The 21,148-nt window shown below is 39.8% G+C and overlaps 1 long non-coding RNA gene across 2 annotated transcripts in view; it reads right to left on the bottom strand.

Moving 5' to 3' along the window:
• Positions 1-21,123, bottom strand: part of LOC140069751 (uncharacterized) — a 40,849-nt gene extending 19,726 nt beyond the window's left edge. The window contains exon 1 of one of the 2 annotated variants that reach the window (XR_011848848.1): positions 21,001-21,123. This is a non-coding gene — a long non-coding RNA (uncharacterized lncRNA). Of the gene's footprint in view, positions 1-15,168; positions 15,368-21,000 lie in introns of those variants that run through there. The other variant, XR_011848847.1, reaches the window with a different exon arrangement.
• Between the last annotated feature and the right edge of the window lie 25 nt (positions 21,124-21,148).

Raw genomic sequence — 21,148 nt, 5'->3', positions numbered from 1 at the left:
CAATCTACTTTATTACAAGTTAATTATATATATGTCACGCACCAGGACCACCATGGACAATGACGTAAGCCGACACCTGGGAGCACAGTGTAAGTAGTACACGGTTTTCACCAGAGCCCGCCGCAAAGCAGTTTGGACTTGTTGCGGTGTGGTACCACCAGGTCGCTGCACAGTTGCGACTTTGTCCGTGGTGGGGGCCAAGGCGTAGTACAGAGTCGTAGGGCAAAAGCGTGGTCAGGGACAGGCAGGAGGTCGAGACAGGCAGCACAGGATCAGAGTCAGGGATGTAGTGGTAGGTCAGGACAGGCAACACAGGAGCAAAGTCAGGAAATTAATTGAGGTCACGGAAAATCAGGATAATCGCAAAGTGCATGGAACAAAGCCTTCTCTCTGGCATAGAAGCACAAAGAGGGGACATAGGAAGGGGCTGGAATTTATCAGGGCAGGCGGCCGGCCAGCGCCAACTATCTGCGTGCTGGCCCTTTAAATCTTTCAAAGCTGGCGCATGCACCCTAGGATGGGGATGCACACGCCCGAGCGCAGGAACCCCCGCTGGAGCCAGGAAAGGTAAGTTAGCGTGCAGGCTGGCTCCAGGGGCAGCCTATGTATCTGCCTACCATTTTTTTCCAAAAATAAGAAAGTCTTAAAGTAGTTTTTAGCTTATTTTCAGGGGGTGTCTTATTTTTATCCAGGAAAAAAAATAACATTTATTCTTTAACCAAAAAAAAAATAAGCATTTATGCCATCATCATCTTCTGGAACAACATAATAACTCTCCAAGCCCTCAATTTCATTGTGAATCTCTTATGTTTCAACTGACTTTCGAATCATTGGTCCCAATTTCTAGCATGTTGCTGCTTTTATGGCATTAAATCTATAATCTCCCCCTTCCCTGAAGCTCCCTCCTCCTTCTCTAAAAATGTTACCTTCAGCTGACAGGCTGCAGGAGACACATTTCAAACAGCAATATATATTCTGACCCATGGCACAGGTCTGGTGTCAATGTAAAGGACATCTTCCACCAGGATCAAGGATTGTAAACCAAGCACACTGACATACTGGTGTGTGCCCCCTCTGGCAGAATCTGCTCTCCTTTTAGCTTCTTATGCTTTGTTTTTTTACAAAAAAGATAAAAAATAAAAAATCTGCATTCAGACTGTAACTTTTAACAGCGGATAACAAAGTTTCTCTGACACCTAGAAACAGAATCCATGTGCAATAAAATTTACACCAGAAGTGTGACTCTAGGTGCCCCAATTCAGAAGATATATGCCACGACACACAGCTCCATACATCAAAGTATTAGAAGATGGCAAAATGAAGATTTTTTTTTTATACAGGAGACATGTGATTGGGGCACACAGTGAAAGAAATAAAACCTGCTAGAGCGTCTTTTCAGGGAAAAACTATGGGGCAGATTTATCAAGCAGTCTGAAAGTCAGAATATTTCCAATTGCCCATGGCAACCAATCACAGCTCCCCTTTAAAATATTCATGAGCACTGGTGAAATGAAAGCTGAGCTGTGATTGGTTGCCATGGGCAACTGGAAATATTCTGACTTTCAGACTGCTTGATAAATCTGCCCCTATATCTAATATATATTTACTATATTAAATATTATGCAAAGATACTGTGGGTACGGAAAGTTTTCAGAACTCTTTCAATTTTTCACTCAGTTTCCTTGCAGCTAATTGGTAAGATCAAAAAAGTTCTTTTCTTTGCTCTATAATATACACTCTGCACCCATCTTGACAGAATAAAACAGAAATTTTGATATTTTTGCAAATTTATTAAACATGAGTATTCATAAGTTACTTATAAGTATTATAAGTATTCAGACCCTTTGCTCAGTATTGAGTAGAAGCAGCTTTTGGACCTTCGGCCCATATTTCATATTTTTTTCAAGTAGAGGCTGTGTAAAGCCCTGACTGGTGAATGAATGCAGTGCTACTCTCTCCCATCTCCCTACTGCATCTCTGGAGCTTGGGGCTTTTCTTTACCTCTCTCACCAGGGCAATATCCCACGATTGCTTAGTTTGGCTGGACAACCAGGTTGAGGAAGAGTTGTGGTTTTCCGAAAGGAAGCCCCTCAGCTCTTAGGAACCTTGAGTGCTGCAAATATTTTTTTGTAACCCTGGCCAGATCTGTGCATTGCCACAATTATGTCTCTGAGCTCCTTGGGCGGTTCTTTCGATCTCTTGATTCTTAAGTACTCTGACATGCACTGTGAGCTGTGTGGTCTTTATATAGACAGGTGTGTGCCTTTCCTAATCAAGTCCAATCAGTTTAATTAAACACACCTGGACTCCAATTAAGAAGTAGAACCATCTCAAAGAGGAGCAGGAGGAGTTAAATAAATGTCACAGCAAAGGTTTTGAATTCTTATGGCCATGTGATATTGCAGTTTTTCTTGGCTATTGTCTGTAATGAAAAAAAGAGTGAAGAATACTTTCTGTACCAACAGTCCAAACAAACACGCATACTAGTAGACATTAGCTTTTACCACATTTCAGTAAGCCTGCTGATGTAATTACAACATATATTGTGTATTTGAGTCTGTGTGTGGACCCAATTAGTATCAGTTCCTTAGGGCTCTTTCACATCGGCTTTGTATATCACATCTGTGGTTCAGTGATTTCCACGGATGCCTCACAAAGCCATTGATTTGTATGGGTGTTTTCACATTGGCTTGTATTTTCACTCATCCATTTTCCGTGGTAAAAATGATGAAAAATGTCCTATTTTTTCACTGAAAATGGAAGGCAATAGAACTGATGAAACATTGGTTTTTTTCATTGATGAGGCTAAAAAACAAGTTTGATGTTTTCAAAGCAATGTTAAATCTTAATTTTTTTTGTGGACATGTCGAAACGGAAGCAAAACAGAGAAACAATGGAGACCAAACGCAACGGATGCACAAAGGAAACTACTAGTACGTTATAACTATCATTTACCTGTCCATGCACACTGGATTATCAATCACATAATGTGGAATATTGCATAGTGAATGGCTTTTAAGAACGGAAGTTGGTAAAATTCCTCGAAACTTCCCAATAGAGGGGATTTTAGAATTTGAAACTGTTTTCTCCAACATATGCACCGAACCCTTCTACAAATGCTCTAATGCTATTGAACTAAAGACCAGACACGACCCATGGACAGGTAAGATGGTGTTTCAGGAAAACAACCATGTTTTACCAAATCTTTTACAGAAGCAGATGCTGTGATTGCAGGGGCTCAGCATCGACACAATGCATTGCGATCATCGGATGCTGGTGGCAGCCAGGGGGCTCTGTGGAGGCTTCCATGAATGAGTGCCCGGTATGATGTGCCATAAAAATGTATTAAAGTTGATCAAAAAATCCAGTGTCCCTCAAAATGGGTAGTTTTTACTTCTGAAAACTGTGCCTTGCAATTCTGTTGGACTCTTTAATGGAACTGATGCAAATCGGTGGTGAAAAGTTGGCTTGTGCAGGTAGCCTTAAAAGTTTTTTCAGACGTATCTTTCCTACTTTCTAGTGACCTGAAATCTTAGAGACAATTTTATCTTTTTCTTTATGCAAATTAGCTTTTAGGTGCACATGAGGTTGGGCCATATCTGCTGATGCACCCATTAGGGGGGATTTAACAATGGCTCACGTTCCGCCAGTCTCTAGCTGGAAAACACTTTTGTCTTTTGCTGCGCTAGATTTATCACTGTGATGATGAATTCTGGTGTAGGATAAGACTGTCAGTTCCTACTTTAAACCTACTTTTAGTTGGTCTAAACTGTGCGCCAGAATTTTGGGCGCACAAATGTTTTCCCACAAGACACGCCCCTTTCTCACAAGTGCGTTTATAAATTCCCCCCATTGTCCTCTGTATGGGGTAAAGATATGCTTGGTTACTTAAAAAGTAAGGGCTCTTTCACATTGTTTGCCGTGGTTCAGTGATTTCCATGGATGCCTCACAAAGCCATTAATTTCTATGGGTGTTTTCATATTGGCTTGTATTTTCACCAATCCATTGTCAGTGGAAAAATTATGTAACATTATAAAACCAATTTTTTTTCACGGATGCGGATCACAGAATAGAATTCTATGGGTCCATAGACATCCGGGTTTTTTCACTGAAAAACCTGGTCTGATGTTTTCAAAGCAACGTTAAACATTAATTTTTTTGTGGACATGGGGTACAAAACGGGAGAAAAATGGAGACACATTGGAGCCAAAAGGTAATGGATGCGCAACCGAAGCTGAGCACCAATGGCAATGTGAAAGAGCCCTAACACACCCAATGGGGGAATATTGACCAGGGCGTCTGCGTCACGTCTATGACGTAGAAGCCCTGAAATAATTGCAAATGCTAGCTTATTGCTAGCACTAGTGATTATTTACTCCAATCCGCCACCTTCACACCAGTGGTTGTGAAAGGGCGTGAAGGGGTGGTGTGGCCGGCAGGGAGTGGGCCATCGCAGGGCGTTCCTGTCCTCCCGCCTGCGCACTCGCTGCAGCTGGTAAATTTTCACATGCCTGGCGTAGAGAAAAGCTGCGCAGGACCCCGCCGGATACATCAATAGGCCGGAGCCTTTCGGTGTTGGTCTGCAAAAGAGCAGCGACGGCACGAGAGCCGGCGTGGGATAAATATCCCCCAATTAGTTTTGGGTTACTTTGGAAGCTTTTCCCATGACCAAAATTCATTAAATCCTATAGAGTCACTAAAAAAAAAAAAGGATGGTGAATGTGATGAGTAATATTCATATTGTTATTACTAATATTAAATATATTTTTTTTTATGAAAACATTTTTTGTTATCAATGTTTTTTGTGTAAAACCTAAGCAGAATATATGGAGTAGAGATTTGTTCATTGGTTTTAAATCAGCGGTTGGCAAGCGATGACAATTCTGAAGCTGGAAACAACTGTTTTTTATTATGTGAACAATCAGCTGAAGAGTGAAAAGCAATGAACTACAAAACTTCTAAAACTTCTGGAACAATTTACAATGACCGAAGAGCAACGTTTGCTGGACGTAAAGTATTCCAAGCAGCAGAGAGCCCTGACAGACATTAAAAACTGATATAAATGCAGCACTAATAGCACTGGGTGGGTTGATGAGGGGAAGCTATGAATAGGTTTGGACAGCAGAACTGGACACCCACACAGCCATACTGGAGTTTGCAAGAGATCATTGAAACCCTTCAAACTTGAGCTTATTAAAGATGACCTTTGACTTCTCTAAAATTTCAAAGCTGATGTTAAAAGTGCTGAACAGACTGTGTGCCATATGTAACATGACCTCAGCTCTTGCTTGCTGGAGCATTGATGGCTTCGCTAATGAGAGGTAAAAGGCTTCATTCTTCTCACTATTTTTTCCAGCTCACCCATATAGGAACATTTAATTGTTTTCTAGTTGTTTCCCCCCATTTATTTTCTCAGTTTCTTTTCTCTATGTCCTTATAATTTACATGTTAGACCTTAAATCTCTAAGTAGACCGGTCAATTATTTCGCAAGAGTCTATGTTATAATTTTTATTTTTGGGTGCCTGACTTTAGTACAGTTCCATATGTCAGGAGTTTACTGTTATGCCATGGGGCATGGTAGGGGATGGGGGCAATAAGTGCTCAAGGGCATTCTAACATTATTTGGGGGTCTACTCAGAGTTGGGTAAGCCATACGTTTCTGTTTTAGAAAATAAAAAAGGGAACTGATGCAATTTTCAGGGTTTTTTTCTTTAAAAAGGAAAAAAGAAATTAAATGGATATTTGTAGAAAAAAAAATAGATAAACGTTATTTTTGAGACATCTAGATTGTTACATAAAAATTGAGAAAAATGGCAGTAGGTAGAAGATATGAGATAGATAGATAGATAGATAGATAGATAGATAGATAGGCTCATGCTGAGCCGAAACATCGGCATCTTTATGGAATAAGGATCCACTGATTTTTCAAATTGGACCCGTTGGACTGCTGTTTTTTTCTATACTTTTAGATAGATGGATAGGTAGGTAGGTAGAGATAGATAGATAGATAGATAGATAGATAGATAGATAGCATTTAGAACATTTTCCTTGTCTATGTGAAATGTTTAAACCACAGGAATGTAAATAAGTTGATCTCTAGAATTAGGATAGGGGTCTCCTAAACAGATTGGCCGAGTGAAGCTTCAAAGGAAAGTGTTTTCATGCTATGTTGTTGTAACCCCAGCGGATCAGATTTCCTGCAGGTAAGTCTCCCCTCACACATTGGCCTCAGTGACTGTGTGGGCTGACTGGACTGCACACATTGTGAGAGCCAGTGATAATACAGCAGTGGCCAAAGTATTGAGCATGTAAAAATACCTACATATTGATACACATTTATCTGCAATTAATTTGCTAATTTGATTTGTGCCAAGAAATTTATCAAGGGTTTATTGAAAATGAAGACAATGGGGAAATGACCTAATGAAAATGGGTGTAGCTTCATAAAAAGGGGGTGCACAAAAGTTTTGGTGCATTTTTCTCATAAACTAAGCCAATTAATATGGAATTAGACTTTAAAGGGGTTGGCCACTTTACCTTGTGTTTTTTTGTAATGTGTATGTAAGTGCAGGGGGCAGGAAATTAGATAATTTAACAATATACAACTATTAATAGTTCTGCTCCGCTTTCTTGATATGTAAAGTGAGGACTCCTGTCTTTTACCTCATCATCCGGAGATTCCTGACCATAAAATGGCTGCAGATGGAGGGTCATGTGATCTATAACTGTCCATGAGTAATCGCCCTGCCAGGACCTTGATCCTATATTCATGAATACTATGATAAGGTCCTGGCAGGGTGATTGCTTAAGGGCGCATAGAGATCACATGACCCTCCATCTTCAGCCATTTTATGGTCAGGAATGTCTGGCTGATGAGGTAAAAGACAGGAGGCTTCACATTACATATCAATACAGCAGAGCAGAACTATTAATAGATGTATATTAATAAATGATTTAATTTCCTGCCCCCCGCACTTACACACACATTACAGATAACATAAGGTAAAATGGCCAACCCCTTTAATGATGCCGGATTTATTATTCTGATCTTCCAATCTAAAGCAGTGTGAAACTGTGTGGCAGATTTATTTTAAGTTCCGCACCCTGCACTGGTGGAGTATGCACCACCATTTTTTTTTTGCATGACAACCAATAAAAGTGTCAGGTTTTGCATGTGATACAAATATGTCTTTCCATACGGTTCAGTGCACTAATTACATTTTATAACAAGTTATAAAGGTGCCAGTATGTGCGACTAACAAAAGAAAATCGCAGCGACTAAATTCTGGTTCACCAGATTCATAAATAAGTAAAGTGTGCGCCATAAACTTATGTGCAAATGCCAACAGGTAACTTCCAGGCATGTTAAAAAAAACACTGCCCCTGTTCCTCTAGATCTGCACCGTATTAATTTTACACACTTTTCACAAATTTTCCCCATATTCCCCCTCAGACATACCAATGTATCATTTTGCAGCTTAATTCTTTCTAATGATCAGCACTGTATTGTATTTTGGGAATTACTCAAGTCTGTGGGGCACCAGTGTGCCCGCCTGTGCCCCTACCTTCATTTCATTACATATACACTATAGGGCGGGAGTGTCAAGTTCATTTTCTCGGGGGGCCACATCAGCCTTCTGCTTGCCTTAAAGGGGAGCGACTGCCATTGTATTACTGTATAAATATATTGACTTGAGTTATTTAGTAGTTAAATTTATACAGAATTTATACAGAATTACCATTACAATCAGCTATTTGAGGGCAAACACAAAGCTGAACTCTCCCAGCAGCCAGAGGGCCCAACCCAGCAGCCTCAGTGCCCCGAACCAACAGCAACAGTGTCCCCAGACTTCATATTGCTCCCAGTAGCCACACTGCCCCCCCCAGCAGTCAAGTCAGTACCCCTAGTGGCCACACTGCTCCCCAGTAGCCGCTACCCCCAGCAATTACTGTTCCCCAGTAGCCACTGCCCCGCCAGCAGTTCCCATTAGCCACACTTCCCCCAGTATCTGCCCCCAGTAGCCACACTGCTCCCTAGCAGTCACACTGTCCCCCAGTAGCCACAGTGCCCCCCAGTAGTCACGTTGCCCCCACCAGCAGTAACATTGCCCCCACAAGCAGTAACAATACCCCCACTAGCCAAACTTCCCCTGAGCAATCACTGTGCCCCCAGTAGCCACTGCCCCTCCCCTGTCCAACGAAAAAACATTTACTCACCTTGCCTTCTTCAGCTTGCGTCCGATGTACGATCTGGCTCTAAAGCTGGCACACGTGATGTGATGACATCATCATGCTTGCCGGCTTCAGAGCCAGGACATTCAGCAGATGAAAGCTGAGGAAGAAAATGGCTGCTGGTGCTGCTTCGTTGGAACGAGGCAAGGTGAGTATCAAATTTTACCCCTATTGTGCGCTCCCTTTAAGCGCAGAATAGGGACAGGGAAACAAGAGCTAAGCCGGATAACACAAGGGCGTGAGCCAGATTTGACCCGCGAACAGAGCCACTGACTCTGATTATTGATGTGTATATTTTAAGGGGAAAGAATTGTTTTATTAATTGTTTCATAAATTCATAGTGAAAGTGATTTTGTATGTGGCACCCCTTGTATATCTTTACTTCTTTGTATTTCATGGTATGGCTCATTGCTGTAAAATAATTCACATCCTAGTTTGGTGAAAACTGTCAGAATTTTTGTAATCACTTCAAATCAACTTTGTCCCATGGATTTTCACCAAAGCCAAAAGTAACCAAGGAGCTCAAAAAGTTACATTGATATGTTACAACTTGACACACTTTTCTTCTAGTCCAATAAAAACATTAAACATGAGGGGACATTATGTATATCTTATAATTTGAGTGAAGCAGTCATACAGAACAGGAGGACATGTTGAAAAAATGTAGCAATGGCATAAACAATATCATAAGTAAGAGGGCCCAATGTCATCCTAAAACTGCTCCCTACTGCCTATTGGGCCCCATTCACACAGCCATAATTGTCATCTGGCCATACAATTTGTATCCAGATCACGGCCCCCAAAGAGGTCTATGGCACATGGTCATGATCTGATGAACACCTGGTGTTTTGGGTTTCCTCCGGGTCCTCCGGTTTCCTCCCACACTCCAAGAAAAACATACCATGGGGACAGGGACTGATTTGGTGAGCTCTGGGCAGCGCTGCGTAATCTGTAGGCGCTATATAAATAAAGGAATTATTATTATTAACGCACATTGACTGAGCCGGACAGTGACGCGACTGTCGGCTTTCAACGGAGAGTGGTGATGAGCGCTCACTCTCCATCCCCTCTCCCCCCGGCCATGTGCTACACCTGGGATCTGGTCTGGGCGAGCAAACGGCCATGCGAATGTGACCTTAGATTGTATATAAATGTAGATTTATTCACTTACCACAGACATGTCACATTGCATACTGTTAATAATACTGGTGTCTTCAAATGTGAGATGAGAGTCATCAGGCCATGGGTACAGCAACACCCTCAACTATGTTTGTACACATGTATATTTATCCTAGTGGTGGGTTAGTATCAGGCTAGAGTGCTCACTTACCTGTAGTGGACACCATTACCTACTACTTACTCCCAAAGTCACTTACTGCTCTCCAAAACATTTCTGAACACTTAGAGCTGTTCCAAATAACAAAGGAGAGAATTAAAGTTACATAAACAAAATGTGCTAAAAGCATCAAGGTTTTCCTTTGAGGTAACTGGAGGATTTTACCACTGAATTCCCCCTGCCGTGTTTATCCCCCGTAGTGGAGCAGTAGGGAGTCTTAGAAGTGACAGGGTCATAGGTTCCATTGTTACCTGGGATGTTTACTTAGGCTAGGTATGGGGTGTAACTACCAGGACACTATACATTGCAGCTGTTATAAGGTCCAGTAGCTGAGGGGTCCTTGTTGAGGGTCCATCAGAAGATGTTTGATGGAAATAGAGTCTGACATCCCAGAGTTCAAGACTTTTTATCTTCTCACATAAAATCATGGCCCTGCTTATTGCCGCTGGTGATAATTATTGAGTCAGTGTTGTAAAAGTAACACATACAAAATGAAAACATATATAAAACACACCGGATATACTCGAGTATAAGCCGACCCGAGTATAAGCCGACACCCCTAATTTCAACACAAAAAACTGGGAAAACCTATTGACTTGAGTATAAGCCGAGGGTGGGAAATGCATTGGTTACGGCCTCCCAGTATATAGTCTGCCAGCCCCTGTAGCATACAGTCTGCCCAGCCCCCGTAGCACACAGCCTGCCCAGCCCCTGTAGCATACAGCCTTCCCAGCCCCTGTAGTAGGAAAAAAAATAACACTGTACTCATCTTTCCGACGTCCCCCATAGGTCCTCTTCTGTCTCAGACTGTCTCAGACTGTCTCAGACAGAAGAGGACCTACAGGTGATGTCAGAAAGGTGAGTTTTGACTTTATTTTTTTAGTTGACTCGAGTATAAGCCGAGTTAGGGTTTTTTGAGCACACATTTTGTGTTGAAAAACTAGGCTTATACTCGAGTATATAAGGTACATAAAATAAGAATTCTATTTTAATTTCTTCATGACACAACCAATGCCTACTTTTGCTTTGCTTTTTACTCTCCCCAGTATCTAAGAGTCATCATTTGTCTACTTTTTCCAATGAAATAACCATATGAGGACTTGTTTATTATGGGACCTGTTTTGTTTTAGAATAACACGATTTAACCCCTTTTTCCACCCTATGGCCTATTCATATCCTAAATGCTGAGTCAACTCAAAATAAGGCAGTGCCAATGCCCACCACGGTAGCAGTAAGATTGCAGTGTTGTGATACCTGTACACAGTAGCTTAATAATGGCTACCATGAGAACATATCATAGGCACAGCCTAATAGAGTGCCTATCAGTGTTTCACTGACAGTATTATGCATTTTACTATTGTAGTGCAATGTATTATTTATGCACCACAATAACTTGTTAAAGTCCTTTAGGAGGAATAAATAATAATAAAAACCTATGAGCTTTATAAATGAGGGTCTGGTACACAGGGCCGGATCATAGGGAGGGCTCCAAGGGTGCGCGCCCTGGGGCCCCCACCAATTTACTCCTAATACTCTGTCTGGAAGTTATGCGTAGCGGAGGTGTCACCACGCCACACGTGTACCTGCCTCCAAGATGGGACAGTGACTCACTGGCTCTGTCTGTGGGAGCATGCCCACTCTGCCATGCTCAATCACATTCTTCATCCAGCGTGCTTTTCAGTGGCTGAGCTGGATGCAGAGTGACACCTGACCCCCCCACCCCACTTAGTACCTAATACTGGTTATCTCCTAGTTAGTGTTAGGTTTACTTCCTCACAGATCACTCAACCCGATCTGTGAGAGGAGGAGAGAGAATTCCCAGGGAAGCAGTGGCTTGTGGGACTGACGTGTCAACTTGGACTAGTTGTCACCACTACTGCCACTGTGCCAAATAATCCAGCGGCAAGGATAATATGTAAGTTGGAAAATTAATGACAATTTAGAATAGTGATGTGTACCACTGTGTGGGCTACATTGAGTAGGGGCCCCCACTAGATTTTGCGCCCCGGGACCTCTACCTACCATAATCCGGTCCTGCTGGTACAGATCATGTATTAGGGCTCAGCAGGTTTATGACCTCTAAATAATATCATTATAATAACAATAATATCTCTTATTAAGGAAAATAATAATGTTAAATAATAAGTCTGTGTGCACTATGGTTCCCCATGCCTCATTCACTAGAGCAGTGCTACTGTCTGGTAAAGAAAGGGTCTAATATTTGTCACTTTTCTAAATGTCAGACTGTAGAAGCTCCAGGTAATAGGACATATGGCCAGACATGAATAAACAATAGAACAGTATTATGTGTTGACCTTCTTTGTCTGTAGGAGAGCGCCCTCTGTCAGCAGGATAGGCTAATTACACCATTTATGACAATTTGTGAAATTTTCCACTACTGTCCACAAAAGATCTGAGTGCAGTTTGGCTCTGATAAATCTGCTGAACGCAGCTACATGAACCTGAGATGTCCTGGAACAGCCATAGGAGTCTTAATTACTTTTTTGGAAATAGGATTTTAAAGGAACGTTCTGAGGCAAACAAAGAAGGAGGCCAGGATAAGTTTAAAAAACTGTTTCTCAGTTGCAAATCCTTCACTATAAAATTCCTAGAATAGCAATATAAGAAAGAAATCTGTCTACAAAAACTAGATTGCGGTACCATATGTACAAGCCACAATCACAGTGATTACGTGTGGTTTTCGTAGTTGTACCGCCATTGAACTGAATAAGGAAGACCAATGCAAAACCACAACAAAAATGTAACCAAAAAAAAAAAAGCAACGTCACCGGCCTAGTCAGTATGTATCCAGAAACCATACAAAGCATAGTAAAGTATGTATATGACTTTGTTACTAATATATTACATCTGGTTATATCATCAGTCATACATGTTACATCCCCCCTCCAATCTTTTAAAGAGACTAATGAAATTCCTGCTGCTCGATTCTGCCACTAGAAGAAGTTGACAACATTTACGTTTAGTATTCAATGTATAAAGCTCATAAGCTCCCCCTAGTGGTAGCTGCAAGCAGACAGAATTTTACTATGCTGTCTATGCTCTAGACAAATATATTATAAAGTCAATCAACAGATACTGGACGTAATGGTATACATTTCTTTTCAAGATCTGAAATTCATTATATGGATACTTTCATATATTGTAAATCTAAACAATATAAAAATACAGGAAAATGGTAATGACTTACTGGTTTTTCTTATAGTGGGCAATTTTTTTTATTTTTATTCATTGTAGGACCACCTCATACTGACTTATTCTCAAAAGAAAGGCAAGTTAAGGAATAAAGGAATGGGCCAATCTGTATGTGATTCATATGTGTTTTTGGATCAACTACAGGCATTAGGCTAAAACATTGGCCAAGGTGAAAAATTGTATCTCATTTCTCACCCATCCCCAGACGGGATGATTACTGTACCATTCCAAAGAGTTGGACCAATGGCATCTCCACTCGTCAGTTGATGAGGAGTCAATGCCCCCTTTTTCATGGGCACTGTAAGCACTATGGTGCACCATTAAAAAAAAATCTACCATTAAAAACCATCATCATAAACCAGGGACACTTTCTCATAGATCCAGGCACTGTGACTGTGATAATCGTCTTATATTTGTTATCCATGGCCTCCTTCCTTTTAAAGTCAACTTTTAAAATTATGTTAATGAGCCATAATAGCTCTGGGGGTGTTACCATGCAAGGAGCACTTCCCCCTCTCACTGTGTGAGATAAAAACAGGCAAACGGGGGGGTTAAGATCTGGAAGGGGGTGAGACAGTGTAACAGCCTGTGAAACTACAGCATGGAAGGATTCTTTTAATGCCCCCAGAGCCCTTCTGGCTTTACCATAATTATGAACGTTGATTTTAGAAGGAAGGAGGCCATGGATAACAAATATAAGAAGATTACCACAGTCACAGTGCCTAGATCTATGAGTAAAGTACCCTTGGGACTGATGGAGATAGCTGTTGTACTTTATGCTTTTCCACATCCTATAGAGACTGAATGGATAGATATTGCGCATATCATCTGCTCCAGTTAAAATGGGGGATGTGGGATCCACATTGTTGTGGTCAGTAGATGGACTGTTGTCTTTTACAGTTTTTCATTACCCATCCCCTAGAAGGGCCTTAGAATAGTGGCACACAATGCCTACCCTCTGTGTGACAGCATACAATAGTGTATAATGTGGATACATGATCTACAGTTACCATGTAGATACATAGCACCCCCTAGGCCAGTGGTGGCGAACCTATGGCACGGGTGCCAGAGGTGGCACTCGGAGCCCTTTCTATGGGCACCCAGGCAATCACCAGAGAGGACTCCAGGTATCTTCCTGCAATCCCAGACAGCCCAGGACTTGCTGTGCATAGAGCTATTTTAAAGTGACAGTGCTACCTGGGACTACTGGAGGGGTGGGAAGGTGTTGTGACTGAGCAGGGAGTATAAATCACAAATAAAATTTCTGTGTTGGCACTTTGCGATGCATAAGTGGGTCTTGGTTGTAGTTTGGGCACTCGGTCTCTAAAAGGTTCGCCATCACTGCCCTAGGCAAAATATAGCAGATCTGTATGACATTGATCTGTAATATGCTGTAATATGACCTTGTGCATGACAGAGAATCAAAAAGGTCCTTTCATTATTTCGTATTTCATATTTGCTTCATTTTATCTTTATTCCTCATATATTCATAGTCTCTTTTGCAGTCTATGCTTTTTTTTTTTTTTTAAACTTACTAAATTTTAATACATCTTATATATTTCATACCCTTAGGATGATGCCACACATGGCGTTTTTGTTCTGTTTTTGGTCCGTTTTTCCCAATTATCTTAATAGACAAACTGGTTGTAAACAGCCAAATGCATGGTAAACTGCCAAAAACTGACTGAAAACGAATGTTTAAAAACGGACCAAAAGCGCCATGTGTGACATCACCCTTAGTTCAACCACAACTGATCAGGAACAACTACTCCGTTTTAGCTGCAAGCAGATTCTCCGCCATTGCACTGTCCAGTCTCCAGGACCTGGGAGATCCAATTTGTCTACAGCACTTTCTAACGTAATTCCAATGCATTATCTTATTTAAGGAGTACTGCGGCTTGGACGTTTAAATGACTTGTGTATCAGGTTACAAATCACTGAAACTAAATGAAACCCAGCAGAACATTTACTTGACTTAGAAGAAAAAAAAAACAGTGCACACATTAAAAAAAAATCACATACATTAGTATATATATATATATATATATATATATATATATATATATATTTGTATATGTATTAAATGTTATATTCTGTATATGATGGATTCATGTTTATTGTTTATAAAAAAAAACATTCTCTATATTGTAAGAGTTCACCATGTCCAACACTGTTGGATTATAAGCATCTTGAATGTGGCTTTTTTTACAGCCTTATGTGTAACTATTTCTTTTAATTTCCACCTCAAAACCTATACTAGGATATTTACCCCAATTAACATGTGAAAATGTTTGAAATTATTAAAAAAAAATCTCTATTTTTATTATTGTGTTATTTTGTAAATATTCGGAGTCTTCTAATACCTAAAGTTCATTTGTTTCCTACCTTCTTTTTTATTTAATCTTGTCTTTTTGGCATTATTTTGTCATTGTTTTATTCCAAATGAGAGCGACATCTTGAAGTAATCAGAAGCTGAAAAGGACTCGTCCCCCTGGCATCTCAGGTTAAATAAGGCGCTCTAGGAAAATATGGTAGGCCCATTACAAGAAACCTGATCTGCCTTCATCAAGACTCCAATTGCCATTGCATTAGGATTGATTAGAGACCAGCAGTACCGTAATGACCTAGGGAGAGGGGCAGCAATGGGACCTCTAATGGTAAGATCTCAGAAGGGCTGATAGTTTTATGTTACCATGAGAATATATATTTGTGTGCATATTTATCTAGGCAAATCAGATATCAGGGGGATAGAGGATCCGAAAACAAAATTCTAAAATAACAAGGGGGATAAATGAATTAGGAGAAGCTCCCTACAGACTCCCAGTGTAATTAGTTCTATGTAATAAGTGTTAACAATAGTGCAGTACACACTACACGTATGGTATAAACATAGTGACCTAAACAATCGTTATTAGTTTCCAGTGGCGGAGATAATACAGTCCTGCAACACTTGGGTTACAGACAGAATAGCTGTGGCTTCTAGGCCTGTAATTTAGTATTTTACAACCGCTGCAAAAAAGTGCAGAATTCTACTTTCTTTCTTAGGCTCGTTGCTTTGAGACAGGGTGTGACCACAGAAAATGATTTGAGGGGTCTACTGGAGGGCAAGCCAGCAGTGAATTTTTCTCCTAGAGAGTCAACAAGAAAATGTGTTTTATTATAATGTGGCTGAGCTGCAGATATTACGTGCTACCCCAGAGATTGTGGGGTCACCCCCTCAGCACAGACAGGAGGGAAGAAGCCCCCCCCCCCCTCCATGCAGATTGCCCCTATGCTGTGAGTCACAACATATACACCTCATAGTGGGGCATTCACTGAAGTTCACTGCATAATTAACTCCATCTTTCCAAGCCAACTTAACTGTTTATTTAGTGTCACATACTATTAACATCAGCAGCCCCTCTCTCCGAGGGAAATTAGCGCAGAGACTTCACCCTGCAAGGGCAAATTCTTCCTTCCTCTACTGCTGGAGGGGGTTTTTCTTTGGCCGGCAATTAAATAGTTAAAATGACCATGGAGCGTGTCTCTTGAATGCATTGTGCCTGCAGATATTTATGAAAGAGCTCAATGCGGACAATGGCTGCAAAACCGACCTTTTTTTAAAAAAAAATTATTTTCAGAAGCAAAAAGATCATGGAGTGATACGTTTGTGTTTCAGATTCACGTGCGAATGATAGTGATGATAACTGCGGGTGGAGGAGGGATAAACACGTACAAGAACATGTGGTTCTTTGTACAAATAACATCCTACTCTTTACATGTGTCCTATTAGTCAATCCCATTATTTACATAGCAAAAACATGTAGCTTAGGGTTTTGCACACATTGTAAATGTATTCATATATCTCTAGAAAGCTTAAATAATGTATCTTTATGTTCATTGGTTGAATTCAAATGTTAACGGTTAATTCACTGTATGTCAGTCTGCAGCAGATTTCCTGTGAAAATCCTGTAGAGAACACAGGGGCTCCACCTGGTGGTCAGACTGGTAAGTGAAGGGGCAGGACTTAAAGGGGTTTTCCAGTTCTAAAAAAATTAAGTAACCTCATGGGTCCAATGCTCGGCACCCCTGGCAATCTGCTCCCTGAAGATACTGTGACTCTTTAGTGATGCAGCTTCCATATTAAAGTCCCACTGCAGAACGTTTTAATAAAAAATCTTTTATTTTGACCACACCACTGCTTGGACTTTGAACAGCACATCTATATACCTGGTAGCATACTTGTTTTCTTGACCTTCCTTATCACAGGTCATTGATTCCATGCTCATTTGTCATGTGGCCTTGTCCTATTTAATTGAATGGAGCTCAGCTGCAATACCAGGTACAACCACAATACTTAATATGTCAATGTGCCTGGAGATGCCTGAGTGCAGTAGTTTCTTTAACCCCCTTTAATGATCTTTTGTTCTGCTTTAGCCAGTTGTCTTACAGGCACAAACAGGAGGGTGATGAGAAGGAATAGAGGAGCCATGGCTGAGCTTCCAAAACACAACATGAATGCTTTATATTGCCGTTCCTTTAAATGGCTGTGTATGGTAATATAGTTAGGCATGAACTGGTATACCAGTTGAAGACTATATTAAAGAGTGGAAATCTTTCTTTTTTTGTATGTTTTTGGGCAGCCACTTTAACTGAGGTCTACCATCCTGCAGGATAATTGTACTGTCCATAAATCTACCATTTGTCAGTGGAGATGCTATTAGTTACTTACTAGTTTCACTTACAAATTCATGAGTATTGAACCATCAATTGACTAATTAGGACTACTATTACTGTAAGTTATACAGTAGTCATTTAACAGGGCTTCAATATATGAATATATATATATATATATATATATATATATATATATATATTATTCGCCTGCAACTCTTCTATAGAATGACCACTACAGATTCGAAATTCAACCTCAATATTTGTCATCCGAATTGTCATATCTTTTTATGTTGCTGTTCTCCAATAACTTTTCTGGAATGCAATTCCTTATTGCAATAAACATTTTTTTTAAGATAATTAGAAAGGAAAAATGATATATTATGTAACAGAACTGAGGACACCATTTTGCCAGACGCACCGTGACTTTCTAGAGTTGTCAATGTTTAGATGTAAATGATACAAAAAAATGGACTATTTATTAAATACAACTAATGTGGATTCTGCTTATGGGCCCCAATTCTGCATGGAGGAGAACATCATATGGAAAGAGGTGCAGAACTAGTTCTTATACGGCGCCACTGGATCATTCCCCAACCTCTCATACTCCATTGGATGGTATGTATACTGAAAACTGTACCCATTCCTGAAGTAGAAGCCATGTAAATGATAAGTTCTTTCCAACCTCAATTCTTCATTTATAATTAAGTCTGTTGTAATTAAATAGATAAGGCCAACGGCTAAAAAGGTGACATAAAGTTTACGCTCTCCTGACTAGTAATATAACTTTGCACTAATCTCCTGAGCAGCATCCCAGTTGCCTTTAGGCTATAAAGCGCATCCAGAACAATGGCACCAGCATCTCCAAGTCATCCAGGACAAATTGAGGAGTCTTCTGGCCACCGCTTTCCCTCAATCACCTCCTCACTTTTGTTTATACAGGTGCCTACCTAGTAATTACCTCCAGCTCATTAAAGTGGCCGCTCTAGTTTATAGATTTGCTATATTATTTTTATTTCAGGACAACAGCAGTCTACAGATATATGTTAAGGGATTGGGAAGGGTATTTAGAAAGAAAATACAAGTGCTTATTGTTTTGGTCGTGGGCTGGCTATGTCACAGGCCTGGCCGGTGGGCACTGCACCTCTGCTGGAGAGAGGATCGGGTGTCACACTGCAGATTCCCACTACAGATAAGGAAATGTGATCTAGTTTTCAGAACAGCAAGTGGTTGGGAAGAAGGAGGAAAAAAAACCTTTCAAACACAAAGCTCATTTACTAATGGACTGGTTTTGTGTTACCCAACCCAATGTACGGGAATGGCCAAGAGATAAATAATCTGCACCAGAAGCTCAACATCTAATTAGGCCGCTCTAGTGTCCTCTGTACTGGGCTGTGTGCACAGGGCTGCATGTATTTTTAGAATAGTTTGCAGGTACAAAATATATTGCCTTATGGATATCTATTTATAATCTTGTGCATATGGGCTGTACAGGGATATATGCATACTTAACACATACATAGCAAGTTTGGAACATTTATAACACAATTTAGTTAAATATATATCCGTTATTATGATTATGTATTGGGGCAATAGGTGGATGCATTTCTTTTTGTGCTTTTAATGTGATAGCATGATCATTTTTGGTATATATATATATATATATATATATATGTATTTATAGTTCATTGAGACATGAATTATGGGAATGCACATGACATTGCATTGTTATGTATATAGATAAATTACATTATCATTGTATTGTGACATAAATTGTAGGTGAGTTTTTCATTGCATAATATATACATTTACATTGTATAGTGACCATCAATTGTAGGTAAGTTTTTCATTGCGTAGTATATACATTTACATTGTATAGTGACATCAATTGTAAGTAAGTTTTTAATGCCATAGAATATTCATTTATGTATCTGTGGGTCATTATTGGCTTCTTCTTCTAGATGTAGATTTAAATTGTATAACCCTATAGCAGTACTTCTGAATTAAAAGTCTGCACAAACAATAGGAACTACAATTATCAGCATGCCAAGCAACTTATACATGGCTCTAATTGGCTGTGAAAAATAAAAAAAAAAATGTATTTATTATTTATACTGCCAGGGTGTTCTGAGAATGTAGCATACACTATATATAATGTGCATAAAATTAAATATATGTGTAGATGTACATAGATATATACTGGCTGTAGCATTTGAGGTGGGGGTCCTGGCTGAGCATTGCCCTCCTGGTAGGAGCAGGAATGTGTCCTCTTGGAGCAGTTATTGACAAGGCAGCTGTGGGACCGGAACGAGTGTAAAAACTTCTCCCAATTCAGCTCCTACCCTGAAGTATGGAGCAAGTGCTCTGAGGAGACCTCTGAGCCCCCAGCTCCTGCCTCCCAAAATAGGGATTCTTCTCTGTAATCTAAGAAAGTATACAGTCTCCTTACAGGGACTGGATGTATGCTAAAAGCTGGGAGATTTAGGTCAGCCCGAGCCCTGATCCCTGATATATTGGCAACATTTTATCCATATTCCATAAAACGTTCTATATCTTCTCCACAATTAAAATCTATATCACATGCTACAAAGACTGATACGTATTGTAGCGTTTTTGTTTTCTAAATATTAATTTACTAATATCATAAATAAATATTGATTCTTCAACCTGTTGAGTGTCAAAAATAACGTCTATGGGAAAAAGTAGTTAAAAGGCCATTTAGTACAGACAATGGCAGATAATATCCACTTCTCCCAGCACCTCTGTGTTCTCTTATCTCACAGCATTGTCTCCCTTTATTACCTCCCCTGCTACCAACAATACATTATTACCTGTGTTTACAAAAGCCTAATTGTTTTTAGAGAAGTTTTTTTTTAAATAATTGCTTTCAAGCAAGGTGTGTAAATGAGGATTAGCATAATTAGACTGGGAACTCATTGTGCTAAATGCCCCAGTCTCATAGACCAAAGGGAGGAAATGCAGAAGATGCTCCCGGAATTGTTGTGGCATTTATTTTGTGGGACATATTTTCTAAAATTTTAAAGTCTATTTAATATATACAGTCTGTTTAATTGGGAATATATATAGAGAGAGGGGAGAGAGACATCATTCAAACAGCAAAATGCATTTAATTTATAGGTATACAGTACTTATTATTTTATTTAACTTTCTAACATAATGTATACATATATAATACTTCTACATAATAATTTAAGGTATTTATTAAATATATATACAATTTTATTTCTATAATTGTACTGTACATATCTATTCATCTTCTATCTACCTATCTGTTATAATGTATACAGATATCATACATCTAATTTGAATTAAAAAATGTAAAAAAAAATATATGTAGTATTTCTAGATATATATACATTTTATATATTTATAGATAGATACATTATTTCTAGAATTATACATCTCTATCGTCCATCTATCTCTCTATATACATTTAGCCCCCATGCCCCCCATGCTGACTCTGTGCTCTTTAATAATTCATCCCTATTCATCAGCACATGTTTTATTCATAGCAAGCATTAAGGTAATTAAATACCAACTCACCTGAACTGGACAATGACATTTTTTGATTTTTCTTTCCCACAGAGCTCTGCTGTTATAATTGATTTGTGCAGAGATGAGTCTTGGGTCCCCTTAGGTGATACTTGAGAAGGGTCTCATGTTGCAAGGCCCTGGCGTGTCTACCCCCCCC

Source organism: Engystomops pustulosus, chromosome 7 (genome assembly GCF_040894005.1).
Source record: "Engystomops pustulosus chromosome 7, aEngPut4.maternal, whole genome shotgun sequence".
Taxonomy (NCBI): Eukaryota; Metazoa; Chordata; class Amphibia; order Anura; family Leptodactylidae; genus Engystomops; species Engystomops pustulosus.
The sequence above is the reverse complement of the archived record's forward strand: the minus strand, read 5'-3'. Positions and strand labels throughout refer to the sequence as shown.